This window comes from Chlorocebus sabaeus, chromosome 24 (assembly GCF_047675955.1).
Source record: "Chlorocebus sabaeus isolate Y175 chromosome 24, mChlSab1.0.hap1, whole genome shotgun sequence".
In the NCBI taxonomy this organism is placed as follows: domain Eukaryota; kingdom Metazoa; phylum Chordata; class Mammalia; order Primates; family Cercopithecidae; genus Chlorocebus; species Chlorocebus sabaeus.
In genome coordinates this window covers 72,041,478-72,063,946 of record NC_132927.1, presented here as the reverse complement: position 1 = coordinate 72,063,946, position 22,469 = coordinate 72,041,478, and the positions used below count along the sequence as shown (strand labels likewise).

General features: G+C 39.9%; 1 long non-coding RNA gene and 1 pseudogene across 1 annotated transcript in view; one reads left to right on the top strand and one right to left on the bottom strand.

Moving 5' to 3' along the window:
* The window catches only part of LOC140710053 (uncharacterized), a 40,236-nt gene that overhangs the window by 15,831 nt on the left and 1,936 nt on the right, over nucleotides 1–22,469 (bottom strand). The window contains exon 2 of the long non-coding RNA XR_012090919.1: nucleotides 22,150–22,246. This is a non-coding gene — a long non-coding RNA (uncharacterized lncRNA). The remainder of the gene's footprint in view (nucleotides 1–22,149; nucleotides 22,247–22,469) is intronic.
* LOC103229920 (mortality factor 4-like protein 1 pseudogene) lies at nucleotides 18,798–19,708 on the top strand (annotated as a pseudogene).

Sequence of the window (22,469 nt, the reverse complement as noted above, 5' to 3'; positions counted from 1 at the left end):
CTGGGAAAAGGGATGATTCACATCCCAGGCAAGACAGAGCAGGACAGTGAGAAATGTCTTCGCAATACTTAGAATAGCACACAGTTTAAAATTTAGTATATATTTCTGGAATTTTCCATTTCATATTTTTGCATTGCAGTTGACCATGGATAACTGAAAATGTGAAAAGCAAAACCACAGCTTTAGTAGAAACTACCAGTTTTCCAAAGTGGTTGAATAAATGTATACTTAACAAAATATGAAAATCCAGTTGTTCACATTCTTACCAACACTTAGTATTTTCTCTTTTTCATTTTAGCAATTCTGGTAAGTATGTAATATCGATGTCTAATATTGGTTTAAAACTCCATTTTCCTGATGTCCAGTGAGGTAGAGCATATTTATGTTTATTGGATATCTCGATAACCCTTTTGGTGAAGCTCTTATCTGAGTGTTTTGCTCACCTATATATTGAGTTGCTTGTCTTTTGCACGTTGATTTCTAAGAATTCTTTATATATTCTGAATAAGAGTCTTTTTTCTGACACATGCAGTGCAAATATCTTCTAATACTCTGTAGAAGAAGTAGGTTGCCTTTTCACTCTATTAATGGTGTGTCATGATGAGCATCTTTCATTTTATCCAAATTTAGCCCAGATTTATAGGATTTTCTTTTATGGTTAGTGATTTTATGTGCTCCTTAAGAAATCTGCCTACTTCAGGATTATGAATACATTCAATCACATTTTCCTTTAAAAGGTAAAAACTTTTCTTGTTTAAATCTGCAATCCATTGTACATTGTGTGAGGTAAGAATTGAAATTCATTTTGGCCCATGCATCTATGCCTGGGAAGGCCATCCTTTCCCTCATCGCTTGTGGTGTCTCTTTTCTAGGTCTGTTTCGGACTCTCTATGCTGTTCCATTGTGGAGTTTTTCTATCCTTGAGCCTACCAAGCTGTGTTTTTGTTGTTGTTGTTGTTGTTGTTGTTGTTGTTTTTTAGACAGGAGTCTCCCTCTGTCCCCCAGGCTGGAGTGCAGTGGTGTGATCTCGGCTCACTGTAACCTCTGTCTCACAGGTTCAAGTAATTCTCCCGCCTCATCCTCCCAAGTAGCTGGGATTACAGGCAAGTACCACCACGCCCAGCTAATTTTTGTATTTTTAGTAGAGACAGGGTTTCAAAGTGATGGCCAGGCTGGTCTCAAACTCTTGACCTCAGGTGATCCACCCACCTTGGCCTCCCAAAGTGGGAGGTTGGGATTGTTAGATATGAGTTCTAAATTTCTTTTCAAAGAATCAATATGTCAGTATGTTCAATTCTTTGCCTTCTACTTTTAAACTTAACTTCCTCAAAAAGCAACCTTTATCGATTACCTGCTCCACCCTGACTTATTTCGATTACCTACTTCACCTTGACTTACTCCGACTACCTACTTCACCCTGACTCATTCCAATTACCTGCTCCACCCTGACTCATTCCGATTACCTGCTCCACCCTGACTCATTCCAATTACCTGCTCCACCCTGACTCATTCCGATTACCTCTCTGTCATAACCATTTTTCCCACCAAACCACTCACCCCCCACCTCCCACTCTCATTAAATTAGCCAATCAGAATTAGTTTAGCCTGTGCGGTCTAACCCTAGCCAATAGGGGAACGATACAGCAGCAGGGGCCACATGTGTCAGGGATAAGAACCCCTTCCCCTCCGTTGTCCAAGTGTGCGCTCACCACTGCTATAGAAGGGTGCACCCTTCTATAGAATACCTTGCCTTGCTGAGAATTAAGAAGAAAATTTTATATTCAAGTGCTATTTATTTTGTGGCACTGAAACTTTATTTGTAACAGGTTACAGGCATGAGCCACCACGCCCGGTCCATACTGTCTTAATTATTGTAGCTTTTCATCTGGTAATCCTCCAGGTTTGTTCTACTTCAAAATGGCCTTGGCTGTTCTTGGTTCTTGCAGTTCCATATGAATTTTACAACCACCTTGTCAATTTCTGACAAGAACAATGACAAAAAAGATTAAACTTGCTGGGATCTTGATTGGGATTGCTTTCAGTGATGTCTTTATAATATTGAGTGTTCTGATCCATGATATATTGAATCATTCCATTTATTTAAGTTTCCTTTCTGTAATGTTTTGCAGATTTCAATATACAATCTTATGCATATTTTGTTATATTTATATATGAATAATATGCTATTTTAATAGTACCTTTAAAATTTTACTTTCTGTTTCTTGCACATAGAAATACTATTGAATTTTTTGTATACTGGTTTTATACAAACCAATCTAGCAAGATGGTTGCTTAAGTTTCAAAGCATATGTTTTATTTCCCCAACAGGCTGTAATTTCTAAAGGAGATCTTGACACTGGGCTCCCAGTTTGACATACCCTAACTCCCTCACCAGTCCTTGAGATAGGTATAAATGGCCCCAATTTAAAGATACAGCAACTGAGTATCATCAGTGACTCAGTTTGCTAAAGGTCACATGACTTTTTGTGCATGACACAGTCCAAGGCCAATGCTGGAATGTCTGATTCCAAGGTCTATACTCCTTCTGCTACAGCAGACAGGGTGACTGATATCATACCTGAGTAAATTTCTCTTTCCTCAGCACAGAACTAGGGTCACAGAAGGTGCTTAGTTGTTTTTTGTACAAGGGCAAAAACCTTTCAAACTCATCGCTTACTTTCTCATTCTCTGTCTTCCATGAGAGCAACATATATGTGCCAAGTTGCCAAGTTCCTCCTCTAAAGAGAGTAACTCCAGACAAAGCCCTTGGGGCTTTAATTTTGCTGCTTTCTCATGTTGCAGATAAAATTTTGTCTGAGAACTATACTTTCTGCTCCCAGAGGCTTTCACCTTGTGTTACAGACACAGAGCATTGGGCACTTTGTTGGGAGTGGGAACTGGTCAGGTAAATGGATGCACAGAGGGAGAGAGAGTTTATTCAAGGCAGGGAGGAAAGAGAGCTGGGAAGCAAGAAACAAGGAATGGAGTCCTCCTCTGACCACTTTCTCTACCAATAGCTGGTCTGAAATTCTGGGAGGTGGGTGGTTTTTAGGAGCTCAGGTGCACAGAACTGAGTTCCTCATGGTCACTTCCTGGCACCTTAGCACCAGTTTTGTCAGAGGCATTTGAACCAGAGAGACTCCATCTTGAATAGGGGCTGGGTAAAATAAGGCTGAGACCTACTGGGCTGCATTCCCAGGAGGTTATGCATTCTTAGTCACAGGATGAGATGGCATAAGATATAGGTCATAAAGACCTGGCTGATAAAACAGGTTGTGATAAAGAAGCCAGCCCCAACCCACCAAAACCAAGATGGCGATGAAAGTGACCTCTGATTGTCTTATTTACTCATTATGCACTAATTATAATGCAAATATAATAATGCAAAGACACTCCCACCAGCACCATGACAGTTTGCAAATGGCATGGCAACATCAGGAATTCATCCTATATGATCTAAAAGGGGGAGGAACACTCAGTTCCAAGAATTGCCCACCCCTTGTTTAGCATATAATCAAGAAATATGTATCCTTAGTCCAGCAGCCCAAGCTGCTGCTCTGCCTATGGAGTAACCATCTTTTATTCTTTTACTTCCTTAATAAAGTTGCTTTCACCTTACTGTATGGACTCATCCTGAATTCTTTCTTGCGTGAGATCCAAGAACCCTCTCTTGGGGTCTGGATTAGGACCCCTTTCTGGTAACAGTTTTGGGCAAGAAGCCCCTTTGGTATCTCATTATTTCTCTCCTCCATCCTCCATCCATCATCCCAATTCTGTCGATGTTATAGAGTATCCAACCTAGTGCTTATGCATCCTCCCAATTTCCCTTCTAATTATTTGTTTGGATGTATAACTTTTTTAAAAAATAATTTGAGGGGTGTGGTTTTAAAAATTACATGAATGAGATGTTTTTCAACAAATCTGATTTCGTTTTTCACTTCCTTCCTTTGATAGGTGCTTTTTCAGTCTATCCAGGAGGTTCCACGTAAATACAGTTTGCTCCTTGTAACTACTGTAGTATCCTCTTCCACAGGAATATACCACATTTTACTCATCCATGCCCACAGGTACAGATTGCTTACTTTCTGCTCTCTTTGTGACATTCATTCGACATTCATTCATTTCCTGATTCATAGGCCGGGCGCGGTGGCTCAAGCCTGTAATCCCAACACTTTGGGAGGCCGAGACGGGTGGATCACAAGGTCAGGAGATCGAGACCATCCTGGCTAACATGGTGAAACCCCGTCTCTACTAAAAAAATACAAAAAACTAGCCGGGCGCCGTGGCGGGTGCCTGTAGTCCCAGCTACTGGGGAGGCTGAGGCAGGAGAATGGCGTGAACCCGGGAAGTGGAGCTTGCAGTGAGCTGAGATCCGGCCTCCATCTCAAAAAAAAGAAAAAGAAAAATTACATTACACGAATGAGTGATTCTTTTCAACCAATCTGATTTCGACTTTCACTTCCTTCCTTTGACAGGTGCTTGTCTATCCAAGAGGTTCCACGTAAATACAGTTTGCTCCTTGTAACTACTGTAGTATCCTCTTCCACTTTTCAAGCAATGAGGTTTCCCCATCTGAATTTTCTGTATGGACTTTGCCCATTTCCTTTAGACTTTTTGTCTTTATATTGTTGATATAAAAAAGCTCTTGGAATGCTCTAGATGTTAATTCCTCATAGGTTTTAGATACTGCAAATACATTTCCCTGTCCTGGTACCTGCCTGTCATTTTTGCTGATAGTTTTCTTCCCAAATTTTTTTTTCCTGTATGCTTTCTTTCTTTCTTTCTTTTTTTTTTTTTTTTTTGAGATAGAGTTTCACTCTTGTCCCCCAGACAGGAGTGCAGTGGCATCATCTCTGCTCACTGAAACCTCTGCCTCCTGGGTTCAAGCGATTCTCCTGCCTCAGCCTCTCGAGTAGCTGGGATTACAGGCACCCACCACCACGCCCAGCTAATTTTTTTTTTTTTTTTTTTTTGTATTTTTAGTAGAGATGGGGTTTGACCATGTTGAGCAGGCTGGTCTCAAACTCCTGACTTCAGGTGATCCACCTGCATTGGCCTCCCAAAGTGCTGGGATTACAGGCGTGAGCCACCATGCCCAGCCTCCTGTATGTTTTCTAATTTGAGGGTTAAGGAGATTCTCCTGCACTCCTGAGTTACAAACATATATATTCTTTTGCCTTTCATGTGTGCCTCTTTAATCCATTTAGAGTTTTTGTTTTGGAGTTTTGTTTTGTTTTTAAAATATTGTGAAGGATAGGAACCTAGCTTTCTCCATATAGTAAGGCAGTTTCCAAAATACTGTTTATTAAAAGGCTCATGCTTTCCTCATTAGATGATACCTTGATCTTATACATAATCTTCACATATATTGGGTTCACTCCTCTATTCCTTTGATTTATTTGTCTGTTGTTGGAAAAATTGTGCCCAATTTTATCATTATGGCTATTAGAATATTTTAAAAATGCATAAGGAACACCCTCTTTGCTTTAACTTTGCTGTTAGAAGAACTCTATTCTTCCATAAAAATTTAGAATATGTCAAGCTTTTATTGTGATTGGAATCACACTGAATTTGTCAACCACTTTGGGGGAAAACTGACATCTTTACAATACTGAGTCATCACATCCATCCAGGTGAAACAATCTCATTGCCCAAGGCATCACTCAAAGTTCTTTGTTTCACAACCAAGAAAATTAAGGAGCAAGAACACCAAGGGAGAGGTTGGAGCAAAAGTTTAATAAGCAAAAGAAGAAAGTGTAAAAGTTAAAGAAAGAGGAAAGAAACAGGAAATGTGGCTGGTAGTTAAAGACAGGTTTTCTTTAGATAAAACCTGAGAGGGACTCCTGGCCGATTTTGGTGAGAAGTGCTTTCTTTTACAGACTGTAGGGAAAAGAAAGAGAGATCAGACTGTTACTGTGTCTATGTAGAAAAGAAAGACATAAGAAACTCCATTTTGATCTGTACCCTGAACAACTGTTTTGCCTTGAGATGCTGTTAATCTGTAACTTTAGCCCCAACCCTGTGCTCACAGAAACATGTGTTGTATGGAATCAAGGTTTAAGGGATCTAGGGCTGTGTAGGATGTGCCTTGTTAACAATATGTTTACAGGCAGTATGCTTCGTAAAAGTCATCGCCATTCTCCATTCTCAATTAACCAGGGGCACAATGCACTGCGGAAAGCTGCAGGGACCTCTGCCCTGGAAAGCCGGGTATTGTCCAAGGTTTCTCCCCACTGAGACAGCCTGAGATATGGCCTTGTGGGAAGGGAAAGACCAGACCATCCCCCAGCCTGACACCCACAAAGGATCTGTGCTGAGGAGGATTAGTAAAAGAGGAAGGCCTCTTGCAGTTGAGATAAGAGGAAGGCCTCTGCCTCCTGCATGCCCCTGGGAATGGAATGTTTCAGTGTAAAACCCGATCATACATTCGTTCTGTTCTGAGAGGAGAAAACCACCCTGTGGCTGGAGGCAGGATATGCTGGCAGCAATGCTGCTCTGTTACGCTTTGCTACGCTGAGATGTTCGGGTGGAAAGAAGCATAAATCTGGCCTATGTGCACATTCAGGTACTATGTGCACAAGGCATAGTACCTTTCCTTGAACTTATTTGTGACATAGATTCCTTTGCTCACATGTTTTCTTGCTGATCTTCTCCCCACTATCACCCTGTTCCTGCCACATTCCCTTTGCTGAGATAGTAGAAATAGTAATCAATAAATACTGAGGGAACTCAGAGACCAGTGCCGATATGGGTCCTCCATATGCTGAGCGCTGGTCCCCTGAGCCCACTGTTCTTTCTCTATACTTTGTCTCTGTGTCTTATTTCTTTCCTCAGTCTCTTGTCCCACCTGATGTGAAACACCCACAGGTGTGGAGGTGCTGGCCCCCTTCAACAGACTAAGAGTATATATTGGTCTTAGGGTGAGGGGGCTTATCACAAGCTTGGAATGTTTATGTGTGTGGAGAAGTTTATGGTGGGGTTGGACTCTCACTGAGAGGAGAGGAGTTTATTTTGGGGTAGACATCTTTCCAGCCTGGAGTGGGGTTATCTCGGGGCTAGTATCTGTGGATGTGCCTGGTTCTGTGTATCAGCTGCAGGCATATTTTAGGGAAAATCCTCTGTGCAAGTTCCCTTATCTGAGTATGCCCAAAAAAGATAAGGGGTGTGCTCACTGAAGCCCACTGGACCTCATTTCCTTATCTGTGTTTGTAGCTTGATCTTCCAAGCTGCTCTTTTTGTTAGAAAAGAATTCTTCTGAGGCCTTGTCCTAACTATCTGCCTAACTTGTTCCTTCCTCTCTCCTCTCTCATAGGCATGTGGTCGTGTCTCTCTATTTACTTGGAATTCCTCTTACATCATTTCACAGTATTTTCTTTATAAAGGTCTTATACATTTTTTTTTTTTTTTTTTGAGATGGATTCTCACTTTTGTCACCCAGACTGGAGTGCAATGGCATGATCTTGGCTCACTACAACCTCTGCCTCCCAGGTTCAAGCGATTCTCCTGCCTCAGCTTCTGCAGTAACTGGGATTATAGGTATGCAACACCATACCCGGCTAATTTTTATATTTTTAGTAGAGACGGGATTTCCCCAAGTTGGCCAGGCTGGTCTTGAACCCCTGACCTCAGGTGATCCACCCACCCCAGCCTCCCAAAGTGCTGGGATTACAGGTATCAGTCACTGTGCCCGGGTCTTATACATTCTTTAACAGATTAATTCCTAGATATTTACTAGATTTGTCTTCATTATAAATGGTGTTTTATTTTCTATTACTTTTTCCTTGTTGGTTATTACTTATATAAAGAAACGCTACTGATTTTTGTATGTTGATCTTATATCTGGCAACATTTAATTTCATTGCTTCCAGCCCTAGAAATAATGTGTCTCAAAGTTCCCATTAAGTGCAATGTCTGCTGTTAAACAGACTTCAGATAGATGTTATTAATTAAAATAAATTCCGATGTATTTCTAGTTATATTGTCATATATATCATGTCTCAAAAGATCTGTAATTTACAAAATACATTTTCTGCATCTATAGAAAGTTCATTGGACTTTTCTTAGTTTCTCAATTTACTGTCATTAGTGTGAGGAATTATGTTGAGAAATTTTCCATTTTTTGCATTTAAAATTTTTGTTTTCCTTTTCATTTTTTAAATTTTCTATTGAGGCATAACTTCACATACTAACAGGCACAAATCTTAAGAATACAGGTCAATAAAAGTTCACATATTCATATGCTCTTGTAACCACCACCATGCCCAAAAAAAAAAAAAAAAAAAATCTCTAGTACTCCACCAAGCACTCTCACTTCCTCTTCCAGTAGTAGCACTTCCCCCCAAAATGCTTGCCATTTTGAATTTCATGTACATAAAATCACATATTTATTATTGTGTGTTTGGTGTCTTTTACTGAACATTTTAGGTAGAGTTTAGTGACTCCTTGTGCTACCCTCTGCCCCACTCTGGGTGGCCCAATGAGCTTCTGCCATTTCCCAACATAAAGTTTCTTTCTGGACAGCAGTTCATTCATTCAAGTATTTCTTAAGCATCTCCTGTGTGACAGGCTCTCTCCTGGCTGTGTAGGATTCAATAAAACAAAACAAAAGCTTTGCCCTTATACAGCTTACATTCCAATAGGGAGTTAGAAAAGCATAAGTCTGAAATCTTCAATGTGAGTAATGAAATAAATCATCAAGACTGCTGAGTGGGCTGAGCTGGGATTAGACATGATGAATGTATAAAATCAGAAAGATGCTACGACCTTCTCCAGCAGCACTCAGAAGCCTGGGAAGAGATAAAGTCAGCAATAGAGGGTTGGAAATTAAAATGAGGAAAAAAAAAAAAAACAGCAACTCTTTGGCTTGATTTTCCAGCAATATATTCTAATCTCTAGAGGTTATTGCCACAACTGTTCTGCTCAATTTTAACACAATATAGCAATGCCCAGACTAATCCAGTGGTCAGCTTTTTGGCACAAACAGAAACTAGGAAATGAAAAAGATTTTAGTGAGGCCTCTAAGCTTTAGGAAAAAAATGGGTGTTATCCAGCCTTTGCCATCCCTAGCATCTCACTCAGATAAGAGCATGTAAAATTAGACAACAGATTAGGAGAATGAAGATGCACAGAGACCATCAGAAAGTGATGGCTAACAGGAAGAGAAGAGAAAGTAGATGAACACCTTGCAAGGCAAACAGAGCTAAGAAATACAGGAGTCGGGGAGCACAGACTTTAACTCTTAAGGGGTGAGCATCCTGATTCAGGCTCCTTGTGAACATTTCCAAATTATTACATGGTGCAATAACTTGACATGATAGAGCCCGGAAAAGAAGAGTTATTTATATTTAGTCTACTTCATTTATGAACTCAAGGATAGATGTGATGTTGTCCTCTAGAGAGAATTCTCTGCCCCACCCCCTACTGCCAATGATATTTTTAAGTTGTCATAATTGGAGGAAAAAACTTAAATTATCATGAATATAAGCCACATGATCAGTAGTTCTTAACTTTTAGAGTCTTAGGCCCTCTCCCTAGAAAAAGAAGTCATTTATTTGCATATAAAGAAAATTTTGCACATAATTACAGGACTCTGATGCCTAGCTTTGAACTTCAGCCTGCAATCTCTGGCTTATATGTAATACTCTCATTTATTAGTGATACAAAAAAATAATAAATACTGTTACTATTCTTATTCCACTTTGCCAAAGTTAGTGAATCTTCCATGATACCCTCTCAGTTATATTTCTTAATAACAATGAGCTTAAAACCCGTGTTTATAAATACAGTGTAATCCTGGTTAATCTTCCCCAGCTCCACTTCATTGCTGAGTAATTTATGCAGGGCAATATTTATTCTATATTTATTCATCTGTTCAGCGCACCACCCTGTGGCCTCACCCACCTGGAGACACCCTGGCCTGATCTCAGCTTCTTCCCATCCTCAGGCCTGTGGACCCAGGTCACAGCATGCCTCCTGCCCAGGTGCACCTGACTGCTGAATCCCTACTTTCTACCACTACCCAAATTCCCCTACAGTTTTCCTAATTCCAATTTCTTTATTAAATGTAAGAATAATGTCCTCCTTTATGGAGAGGTACTGTGACATCATCTCTGCCCAGAGTGTACTTGAACAGCAGCCCTGATTGTCCAGGAGAGTTTCCAGGACTCGACAGTCACTGAAAAGCTCTCCGTGCAGCCTTTAGATGACTTAATATCTGCATATTACAGCTCATGTCTCTGCTCTTATGGGAGCCTCTCAGGCTCTGCTCAGAGCCCATCTGCTTGCACAACACACAGAATCCTAAGAAATTCATGAATTTTTTATTGACAAAGATTAAACGCAAAATGAAGAAAGCTGGCATATATGGGGATATGAGTAACACTACATTTTGTGTGTGTGTGTGTGTGTGTGTGCGCGCGCACACATGTATGTCATCTTTGAAATCCAGGGCGCATTTCACACATATAGTATATCTCAATATACTGGCCATATTTCACATGCTCAATAGCCCAATGGCCACATATTGGATGGCACATCTTTAGAAAGTTAATCACACAAAGACCTTATATATAAGGGCTCTTAGAGGAATTACTCCATCAAGAAGTGAATCTAGGAAGGAAAAATGGATATAAGAAGTAAATGTAGAGTGGTGTCACTTAAGATAGTGGAGTAGGAGAAAACAGCCTTCACCCCCAAACAACAAAACAAATATAGACAGTTATCCACAAACCAAAATAGCCCTGGGAGGGCTCAAAAGCCCATTACCCAGCACTTTGGGAGGCCAAGGCGGGTGGATCACAAGGTCAAGAGATCAAGATCATCCTGGTCAACATGGTGAAACCCCATCTCTACTAAAAATACAAAAATTAACTGGGCACGGTGGTGCGTGCCTGTAGTCCCAGCTACTCGGCAAGCTGAGGCAGGAGAATTGCTGAACCCGGAAGGCGGAGGTTGCAGTGAGCCAAGATCGCACCACTGCACTCCAGCCTGGGGGATAAAGCGAGACTCTATCTCAAAAAAAAAAAAAAAAAAGCCCATTAAAGAATCTGCAGCAACACAATAGAGAAAAAACAAACAAGCAAACAAAAAAACAAAACAGAATACCCACACAGAAAGGATTGCTTGTGAGACTGGCAGAACAGAGATGCCAGAAAATGGTTAGAAACAAAAAAGACAGGCAGAAGCTACTGGCATCGGCCATATGGTAGAAGCCATCCTGTCCCCAACAACCTGCTTCTCGGGGTATAACAGCATCTTCTGCCTTGATGTTAACCACAGCCATTACCACTGGCAATATGAAAGAAGAAGAATCTCTTGGGTTTTCCCTGCCCAAGAAACAAATGCTGTTGTGTGCCTTCAAGGCTACAGCCACCATCCCCCCTCTTGGGTGTGACCCTGACACATAAGCCTCAGCTGCCTCATAAGTGACTACACTCCAGACACCAGGCTCTGTGGCTGCACCTCACCCACCCGTGTGTCAGACACCGGAGACATAGCCATAGAACAAGTTTACACCCCAGAGCCCAGAATCAAGGTCTCTCTGCACATGTACGTGCCCATCCTCCAGGTACCAGCTCAGCTGCCATAGAGAACTAGGCCCTGCCCTGACCCCGGAGCCACTGTAACTCTGACCATGTCTGTGCTCCCATTCTTGGCTGACACTTCACAAGCGCTCACATCTCATATATTGTTACCAGTGCAGCAGCAGGGTTGCCTTCTCCCAGGCACCAGCAGGCCCCAGAGCCATAGTTCCTCCACACATGCCCAAGCTTCAGATCTCAGCTCTATGGCTACTCCAGGGTACCATTCATCAATACTGATGCCACTGCCAATGCAAATCGGCCCACAAGCTGGACCCAGTACCAAAAGGGAACTCCTCTCCACAACTTCCCCAGTTGGAGAAAAAGAAGTTGAGAGGATCTTAGCAGCTATTACCAGTGAAACCCCGACAATCTTCACCACCACTGCAGACATCCACACTGTTGGCCACTTGCAATCTTCAGCAACATCAACACCTGAGCTTACAGAGCTGCACAGAGACCACACAACAGTGGCACCCTCGCTGGTGTCAGAACTGCTACACAGCATCCAGGAAGTGCCTTCACACTTCCAAGTAGAAGAAGATCTTTCCACATTGAAACTAGCCCATAAAGTCTGAAAGGGATTGACCTTAACAAATGTGCAGAATTCAACATAAGGCAGCAAGAAACATGAAAAGCCAAGAATACATATCACCATATATTAGTCCATTTGCATTGCTATAAAGGAATACATGAGGCTGGGTAGCTTATATACAAAAAGGCTTATTTTGGCTTATGGTTCTTCAGACTGTACAAGAAGCATGGCACCAGCACCTGTTTCTGATGAGGCCTCAGGAGGCTATTACTCATGGCAGAAAGCAAAGGGGGAGCAGATATATTACTTGGCAATAGGGGGAGTAAGAGAAAGATGGAGGTCTCATACTCTTTTAAACAACCAGGTCTCATATGAACTAATAGAGCAAGAACCCGCTCATTATCATAGGGTGGGCACCAAGTCATTCATGAGGGATCTGCCCCAATGGTGTAAAACCTCTCCCAAGGCCCCACCTCCAACATGATGAATTACATTTCAAAATAAGATTTGGAGGGGACAAATATCCAAAATATATTATTCCTCTCTGGTCCCCCAAATCTCATCATGTCTTGCTCATATTGCAGAATACAATCCGTTTCCAGTAGTCTCCCAAAGCCTTAACTTGTTCTAAACATCAACTCAAAAGTCTCATCTCAGAGTCAAGGCAAATTCCTTAGAGTTATGAGGCTGTGTGATCAAAAATAAGTTATTTACTTCCAAGATACAATGATAGTACAAGCATTCGGTAAACATTCCCTTTCCAAAAGGGAGAAATCTTCCAAAAGAAAGCGACAACAGGTACCATGCAAGTCCAAAACCCAACAAGGCAGACAATAAACCTTAAAGCTCCAAAATAATCTCCCTTGACTCCATGTTCCACATCCTGAGCACACTGGTGCAAGGGGTAGGCCCTCCAAGCCCCGGACAGCTCCATCACCATGGCTTTGTCGGGTGCAGGTCACGTGGCTCTGCTTTCATGGGTTGGAGTAGAATGTCTGCAGCTTTTCCAGGCTGAAAGTGCATACTGCTGGTGGCTTTACCATTCTGGGGGTCTGGAGGGTGTTAGCCCAGTTTGCACAGTTCTACTAGGTAGTCCCCTAGTGGAGACTCTGTATGGGGGCTCCAATCCCACATTTCTCCTCATCATTGCCTTAGTAGAGGCTCTCCGTAGGGGCTCTGCCCTTGTGACAGGTTTCTACCTGGGAACCCAGGATTCCCCATACATCTTCTGAAATATAGGTGGAAACTGCCAAGTCTCCATAACTCTTGCATTATGCACACCTGCAGATCTAATACCATGTGGAAGCCCCAAGGCTTATGACTTGCACTCTTTGGAGTGGCAAGCTGTATCTGGGGCTGTTTGAGCCAAGGCTGGAGCCTGTGCTGCAAGTATGCGGGGAGCAGCATTGCAAGGTAAGACAGCCCACGGCAATTGTGCCCTGGGCCTGACCCCTAAAACCCGTCTGTCCTTTTAGGCCTCCGGGCTTGTGATGGGAGGGGTGGCCTGGGAGATTTCTGAAATGCCTTTTCCCCATTTTACTGAATATTAGCACTTGACTCCTTTTTAGTCATGCTAATCTCTCTAGAAGAGTTTGTTTCCCAGCCTGCATGGATCCTTCTCCTTTGGATTCCTCCCCTGAAGATGCTCTTTCCTTCTCTACCACATGAGCAGGCTGAGGATTTTTGCTCCCATATCTGACTGTAGGTTGTTAGAAGTAGCCATGCCACTTCTGGAATGCTTTGCTGCTTAGAAACTTTTTCCGCCAGATATCCTAGGTCATCACTCTTAAGTTTAGCTGTCCATAAAGTCCTAGGACATGAATAAAATGCAGTTAAGTTATTTGCTAGGGAGTAACAAGGGTGAATTTACTCCAGCCCTCAGTAAGTTTCTCATTTCCATCTGAGACTTTGTCAGCCTAGCCTTTACAGTCCATATTTCTATCTGCATTTTGGTCACAACCACTTAACCAGTCTCTAATAAGTTCCAAAGTTTCCCTTATCTTCCTGTCTTCTTCTGAGCCCTCCAAACTCCTTCAATCTCTGCCTGTTACCCAGTTCCAAAGCCACTTTCACATTTTCAGGTATCTTTATAGCAACACCTCACTACTCAGTACTAATGTTTCTGTATTAGTCCATTTTTCATTGTTATAAAGGAATGCCTGAGGCTAGGCAATTTATAAAGAAAAGAAGTTTATTTTGGTTTATGGTTCTGTAGACTGTACAAGAAGCATGACATCAGCAACTGCTTCTGGTGAGGCCTCAGGAAGCTATTACTCATGGTAGAAGGTAAAGGGGCATGTCACATGGTGAGAGGAAGCAAGAAATTGTGGGGGTCCCAGACTCTTTAACAACCAGATATCACATGAATTAATAGAGCAAGAACTTACTCATTACTGTGGGAAGGCCACCAAGCCATTCATGAGTGATCTCTCCCTGTGATCCAAATACCTCCGGGCCCTACCTTGAAAATTGGAGATTACATTTAAACATAAGATTTAGAGGAGACAAATATCCAAAGTATTAGCATGACTATCTTTATTGCTATAAAGATACCTGAAAATGTGAAAGTGGCTTTGGAACTGGGTAACAGGCAGAGATTGAAGGAGTTTGGAGGGCTCAGAAGAAGACAGGAAGATAAGGGAAACTTTGGAACTTATTAGAGACTGGTTAAGTGGTTGTGACCAAAATGCAGATAGAAATATGGACTGTAAAGGCTAGGCTGACAAAGTCTCAGATGGAAATGAGAAACTTACTGAGGGCTGGAGTAAATTCACCCTTGTTACTCCCTAGCAAATAACTTAACTGCATTTTATTCATGTCCTAGGACTTTATGGACAGCTAAACTTAAGAGTGATGACCTAGGATATCTGGCGGAAAAAGTTTCTAAGCAGCAAAGCATTCCAGAAGTGGCATGGCTACTTCTAACAACCTACAGTCAGATATGGGAGCAAAAATCCTCAGCCTACTCATGTGGTAGAGAAGGAAAGAGCATCTTCAGGGGAGGAATCCAAAAGAGAAGGATCCATGCAGGCTGGGGAACAAACTCTTCTAGAGAGATTAGCATGACTAAAAAGGAGTCAACACCACAAAACAAACAAAAAACCAATAATCTCCCAGTAGCTGACCCAAAAGAAATGGAGATATATAAATTGCCTGACGAAGAATTCAAAATAATTGTTATAAAGAAGCTCAGAGAATTTCAATAAAAACACAGAAAAGCAATTCAATTAAATCAGAGAAACATAAATGAACAAAATAGATCAAAATCATATACAAAATAAACAGAGATTGAAATCATATGCAAAAATAAAAATTCTGGAACTGAAGAATTTAGTAAATGTAATGCGAAGTGCAACAGAGAGCATCAACAGCAGAATTAATAAAGCGAAAGAAGAATCTGTGAATTCAAAGACAGGTTATATGAAAGTATATAGTCAGAGAAGAAAAAAGAAAAAAAACTTTAAAAATAAAGAAAGCTTAAAGAATGTATGGGGCAGCATCAGGAGAACAAATATTTAAATTATGGATGACCAAGAAGCAGAAGAGAAGAACAACAACAACAACAACAAAAACAACAGAAAGCTTATCTAAAAAAATAATAGCTTCCTGGGGCATAAGGGGCACCAAAGAATATAAATAAACAAATAAATAAAAGTTAGAAATTTTCCAAATCTGGGGAAAGATATAAATATTGAGGTATAGGGAGGTCAAAAGTCTCCAATCAAATTCAATCCAAATAAGACTGTACCAAGCCATATTATGATCAAACTGTCAAAAATCAAAGACAAAGAGAGGATCCTGAAAGCAGCAAGAAAAAAGCATATCACGTACAAGAGGGCTCTAACAAGGCTGGCAGTGGATTTCTCAGAAGAAACCTTACAGGCCAGGAGAGAGTGGGATGATATAGTCAACATGCTGAAGGGAAAAAAATCCTGCAAACCAATAATACTTTACCTGACAAAGCTGTCCTTTAGGAAATGACAAAGACTTCCCAGAAAAGAAATCTGAGTGAGTTTGTCACCACTGGACATACCTTACAAGAAATGCTAAAGGGAATTCTTTAACCTGAAAGAAAAGGATGCTAACAAGTAACATGAAAACATATAAAAGTATAAAATTCACTGGTAAAATTAAGTACAGTCAAATTCACAATACCCTAATACTGAAATGGTAGTGTGCAAATCACTTATATCTTTAGTATGAAGGTTAAGGCTGGGCATGGAGGCTCACGCCTATAATCCCAGCACTTTGGGAGGCCAAGGTGGGCAGATCACCTGAGGTCAGGAGTTTGAGACCAGCCTGGACAACCTGCTGAAACCCCATCTCTACTAAAAATACAAAAATTAGCCACGTGTAGTGGCACACGCTTGTATCCCAGCTACTCAGGAGGCTGAGGCAGGAATCACTTGAACCCAGGAGGTAGAGGTTGCAGTGAGCCAAGATCATGCCATTGCACTCCAGCCTGGGTGACAAGAGTGAAACTCTATCTCAAAAAAAAGGGTGGGGGTGTTAAAAGACCAAACTATTAAAAAGAATAACAACTACAACGATTTGTTAAGGGATACACAATATAAAAAGATGTAAATTTTACAGAAACATATAAAATGTAGTTGGAGGGGCACTGCAGTAAAAGCGTAGAGGTTTTTGTGATCAAGGTTAAGTTGTTATCAGCTTAAAATAGCCCATTGTAACTATTTGATGTTTTATGTAAGCCTATGGTAATCACAAAGCAAAAATCTATAGTAGATACACAAAATATAAAAAGTAAAGAATCAAAGCATGCCACTAGAGAAAACCATCTAATCACAAAGGAAAACAGCAAGTGAGCAAGAAAGGAAGAAAGGATCTACAAAATAACCAGTAAACAATGAGCAAAATTACAGTAGTAAGTCCTTACCTATTAATAATTACCTTGAATGTAAATGGATTAAATTCTCTAATAAAAAGAGTGGCTGAATTGATTTAAAAAAAGGAAAAAAACAGACTCAACTACATGCTACCTACAAGAGACTCACTTTGCCTTTAAGAACACACATAAATTGAAAGTGGAGGGATGGAAAAAGATATTTCATACAAATGGAAACCGAAAGAGAGCAGAGATAGCTATATTTACATCAGATAAAATAGACTTTAATTCAGGAGAACATTGACTACATAAAAAAAGGAACTAAGTTAAAAACTATAAAAAGAGACAAAGGTCATTATATAATGATAAAGGAGCCAATTCATCAAGAAGATAAAATAATTACAAATATATATACCCTCAACCTCAGAGCATCTAAATTTATAATGCAAATATTAATAGACCTGAAGAGAGAGATAGACTGCAATACAATAACAGTAAAGGAACTTAATACCTCCACTTTCAACAATGGACAGATCATCCAGACAGAAAGTCAATACAGAAATATTGAACTTGAGCTACACTTTAGACTAAATGGACCTAATAGACATATACAGAACATTCTACACAACATAAACAGAATATATTCTCAAGAGCACAGAGAACCTTCTACAAGATAGATTATATGTTAGGCCACAAAACAAGTGTTAACAAATTTGAGAAAACTGAAATCACATCAGGTATCTTTTCCAATCACAATGGCATGAAATTAGAAATCAATAGGAGGAATTTTGAAAATTTGCAAGTATGTGGAAATTAAACAACATGCTCCTAAACAACTAGTGATTGAAGAAGAAATTACAAGGAAAATTTAAAAATATTTTGAAACAAATGAAAGTGGAAACACACATGCCAAAACATATGAGATGTAGCAAAAGCAGTTCTAAGATGGAAGTTTATAGCAATAAATGCCTACATCAAAAAAGAAGGATCTTAAATAGACAACCTAACATCATACCTCCACAAACTAGAAAAAGAGAACAAATTAAGGTTCAAATTAGCACAAGAAAGGAAATAATAAAGATCAGAGCAGAAATAAATGAAATGTACTAGAAAAACAGTAGAAAAGATCAAAGAAACTAGGAGTTGATGTTTTGAAAAGAGCAAAATCAACAGAGCTTTAGTTAGACTAAAAAAAGAGAAGACCCAAATAAACAAAATCAGAAATGAAAGATGAAACATTACAACTGATACCACAGAATATAAAGGTTCATAAGAGCCTGCTATGAACAATGATGTGCCAACAAATTGGATAAACTAGAAGAAATGGATGAACTCCTAGATATATATAACCTAGGAAGACTAAATCATGAAGAAATAGAAAATCTGAACAGAGCAATAACAAGTGAGAATATTGAATAAGTAATAAAAAGTCTCCCATCAAAGAAAAGCCTCACAATCCGACGCTTCACTGCTGAATTCTACCAAACATTTAAAGAACTAATACCAACCCTTCCCAAGTGCTCCAAAAACTTGCAGAGGAAGGAATACTTACAAATTTATTGAATAAGGCCAGCATTACCCTGATACTAAAGTCAGACAAGGACACTGCAAGAAAAAAATATATTACAGAAATTCCAGGAGGGTGAGCGAGTGCTGTGCTTTCATGGGCCTCTTCTTTATGAAGCAAAGTGTGTAAAGGTTGCCATAAAGGACAGACAAGTGAAATACTTTTTACATTACAGTGGTTGGAATAAAAATTGGGATAAGTGGGTTCCAGAGAGCAGAGTACTCAAATACGTGGACACCAATTTGCAGAAACAGTGAGAACTTCAAAAAGCCAGTCAGGAGCAGTATGCAGAGGGGAATATGAGAGGGGCTGCCCCAGGAAAGAAGACATCTGGTCTGCAACAGAAAAATGTTGAAGTGAAAACAAAAAAGAACAAACAGAAAACACCTGGAAATGGAGATGGTGGCAGTACCAGTGAGACCCCTCAGCCTCCTCGGAAGGAAAGGGCCCAGGTAGATCCTACTGTTGAAAATGAGGAAACATTCATGAACAGAGTTGAAGTTAAAGTAAAGATTCCTGAAGAGCTAAAACTATGGCTTGTTGATGACTGGGACTTAATTACCAGGCAAAAACACCTCTTTTATCTTCCTGCCATGAAGAATGTGGATTCCATTCTTGAGGATTATGCAAATTACAAGAAATCTCGTGGAAACACAGATAATAAGGAGTATGCAGTTAATGAAGTTGTGGCAGGGATAAAAGAATACTTCAACGTAATGTTGGGCACCCAACTACTCTACAAATTTGAGAGACCACAGTATGCCGAAATTCTTGCAGATCATCCCGATGCACCCATGTCCCAGGTGTATGAAGCACCACATCTCCTCAGATTATTTATACGAACTGAAGCAATGTTGGCCTATACACCTCTGGATGAGAAGAGTCTTGCTTTATTACTCAATTATCTTCACGATTTCCTAAAGTACCTGGCAAAGAATTCTGCAACTTTGTTTAGTGCCAGCGATTATGAAGTGGCTCCTCCTGAGTACCATCGGAAAGCTGTGTGAGACGTACTCTCACTCACTTATGTTTGGATCTCTGTAAACACATTTTTGTTCTTAGTCTCTCTCTTGTACAAACGATGGGCTTTGAAGATGTTAGTGTATAACAATTGATGTTTGTTTTCTGTTTGATTTTTAAACAGAGAAAATAAAAGGGGTAATAGCTCCTTTTTTCTTTTCTTTTCTTTTTTTTTTTCCATTTCAAATTTGCTGCCAGTGTTTTCAATGATGGACAACAGAGGGATATGCTGTAGAGTGTTTTATTACCTAGTTGACCAAGCTGCTTTTGAATGCTGGTGGTTCTATTCCTTTGACACTACGCACTTTTATAATATGTGTTAATGCTATATGACAAAATGCTCTGATTCCTAGTGCCAAAGGTTCAATTCAGTGTATATAACTGAACACACTCATCCACTGGTGCTCCTTTTTTTTTTTTTTAAAGTTGCTTAAAGTAAAGAACCCATCCTTTTACAAGGCATCGTGTTGTTACTTAGGCATTTTATCTTTGCTCAAATTGTTGAAGAATGGTGGCTTGTTTCATGGTTTTTGTACTTGTGTCTAATGCACATTTTAACATGATAGAGGCAATGCATTGTGTAGTTAGTTTTCTGGAAAAGTCAATCTTTTAGGAATTGTTTTTCAGATCTTCAATAAATTTTTTCTTTAAATTTCAAAAAAAAAATATATATATATATTACAAGCCAATATCCCTGGTGAATATAGATGTAAAAATCCTCAACAAAATACTAGCAAACTGAATTCAACAGCACATTAAAAGGATCATTCATCATTATCAAATGATATTTATCTCAGGGATACAAGGATGGTTCAATGTACACAAACCAATAAAAGTAACACATCACATTAACAGAATGAAGGACAAAAACCATATGATCATCTTAACAGACGCAGAAAAGGCATTTGACATAATTGAATATCCTTTCAAGGTAAAAACTCTCAACAGATTAGGCCTAGAAGGAATGTACCTCAATATAATGAAGGTCATATTTGACAAGTCCACAACTAATGTCACACTGAATGGTGAAAAGTTTAAGGCTTTTTCTCTAAGATCAGGAACAAGAGAAGGATGTTCAGTCTCACTACTTCCAATCAGCACAGAACTGGAAATCCTAATCAGAGCGACAGGTAAAAGAAAGAAATAAAACGCATCCAAATGAAAAGGAAGAAGTTAAATTGTCTCTGTTTGTGGAAAATATGAACTTATATGTATAGAAAACTCCTAAAGATTCCATCCAAAAGCTGTTAGAACTGATAAATGAAATCAGTAAAATTGCAGGATACAAAAACCAACATACAAAAATCAGTAACGTTTCTATACACTAACAATGAGCTATGTGAAAAAGAAGTTTTAAAAATCCCATTCACAATAACTACAAAAAGTAAAAAAAAAAAAAAACACTTAGGAATAAATGTAACCAATGAAGTGAAAGATCTGAACACTGAAAACTACAAAATACCCATGACAGAAACTGAAGAAGACACAAACAAATGGAACAATCTCTCATGTTCATAGATTGAACGAATTAAAATTATTAAAATGTTCATCCTACTCAAAGCAACCTACATATTCAACGCAATCCCTACCAAAATTTCAACAACACTTTCACATTAACAGAAAAAATAATCCTGAAATTCATATGGAACCACAAAAGATCTGAATAGCTAAAGCATTTTTGAACAAAATGAAAAACCAAAAACAAAGCTGTAGGCATCATAGCACCAGTAGGACAATAACACCCAAGGTGTGGAGTCATCCCAGGATTGAGAAATGTTTCTAATACAAATGTAGGTCAACTTGAACTTGCCTCTGGCAAATGGGAGCCAGAGTTGTAGCTCAAAGTGTCCAGTGCAATTCTATCACATCTTACTCACTCACTAGCTTGGCAGAATCAACTATTCGGTGCATTTTGAGTAGCGGTTGCGAGTTGTGTTTTTCATTTGTGTTTTGTGTGGGTGTCAAGGGTAGTATGGGGGTTAGTATAGGCCCTTGCTACCCAGAGGTGATTTATAGACCATTAGTACCTGCCTCAACTCCAAGGATATGAATATGTTACAAATTCAGAATCTTGAGAATCGCCTCGACCCTACCAAATTAGAATCTGTATTTAAATAAAATCTCCTATGCACCTTAAAGTTGGAGAAGCTTTAAGTTTCTTAGAATTGTTAAGTTTAAAGAGAGAGAAGATAGCTATGTAGTGGGCAGAGTAGGATCAGTCCCTAATTTCTACTTGAAATATCCTTGTCTCAGATTCTCCATTAATTTAGAGATACCATTTCATCCCTTACAGGCTTACAGGCTTACAAGGCTCCCTTACAGGCTTACAAGGCATCCCTTACAAGGCTACAACATCTTTTTTACCCTCAACTCACTTGATCAGCAGCCTTAATTATTTAAACTGTGGCCCAGACATAGGAATAAAAAAACAAACAAACAAAAAACAGGCCGGGCGCGGTGGCTCATGCCTGTAATCCCAGAACTTTGGGAGGCTGAGGTGGGAGGATCACCTGAGGTCAGGAGTTCGACACCAGCCTGACTAACATGGAGAAACCCCGTCTCTACTAAAAGTACAAAATTAGACAGGCATGGTGGTGCATGCCTGTAATCCCAGCTACTCGGGAGGCTGAGGCAGGAGAATCGCTTGAACCCAGGAGATGGAGGTTGCAGTGAGCCAAGATAGCGCACTGCTTTCCAGCCTGGGCAACAAGAGGGAAACTCTGTTTCAAAAAACAAACAAATGAAACACTCCAGGCATGGATGCCTTAACAGCTACATATATATCACAGAATCTGTGTTTTACACATTAGCAAGATCTCAGACCTTTATGATTCCAGTACACTTAGGGCTAAGGATCCTTGACCACAAAGGATTGGAAGCAGCAAAGGAGGGCAAAGGGAAAGAAGTAAAATATGGAGTTGG